Below are 440 nucleotides of genomic sequence, written 5' to 3' on the forward strand. Positions count from 1 at the left end.
CCAAGAGAAAGGACTCCTTGCTTTTCTTTTCCATCAATTAGAATGCTAATTTCTCTGACAAATAGTAAATGAGAACTCTACTTTTGTAACCATTGGAGCTGCTCTAATACGAGGAATAAATTTTAATTTCGTTCCTAATGTTTAAAATATCTATTTTTATCATGAATGTCTTATTTTATTATATTTTAATTATTTGGTTAAAATCATTTTTTTTTTCAAAACTGCCATTTTTTGTTATAGCTTTCTTTTAGGTAATAACAAAAATCGTAATTATAACTGGCATAGTAATAGATGTAATAATTTGAGAGTCGATAAACAAAATAATAAGAGAAAGAAGAAAATAACAATAAAAAAAGAAGTATTTTTAAAAAATATATATATATTTTTGACTAAAAAACTAAAATAAAACGAAATATAACATTGAGATAAAAATAGAACTT

This window comes from Arachis ipaensis, chromosome B10, assembly GCF_000816755.2.
Source record: "Arachis ipaensis cultivar K30076 chromosome B10, Araip1.1, whole genome shotgun sequence".
Lineage (NCBI taxonomy): Eukaryota > Viridiplantae > Streptophyta > Magnoliopsida > Fabales > Fabaceae > Arachis > Arachis ipaensis.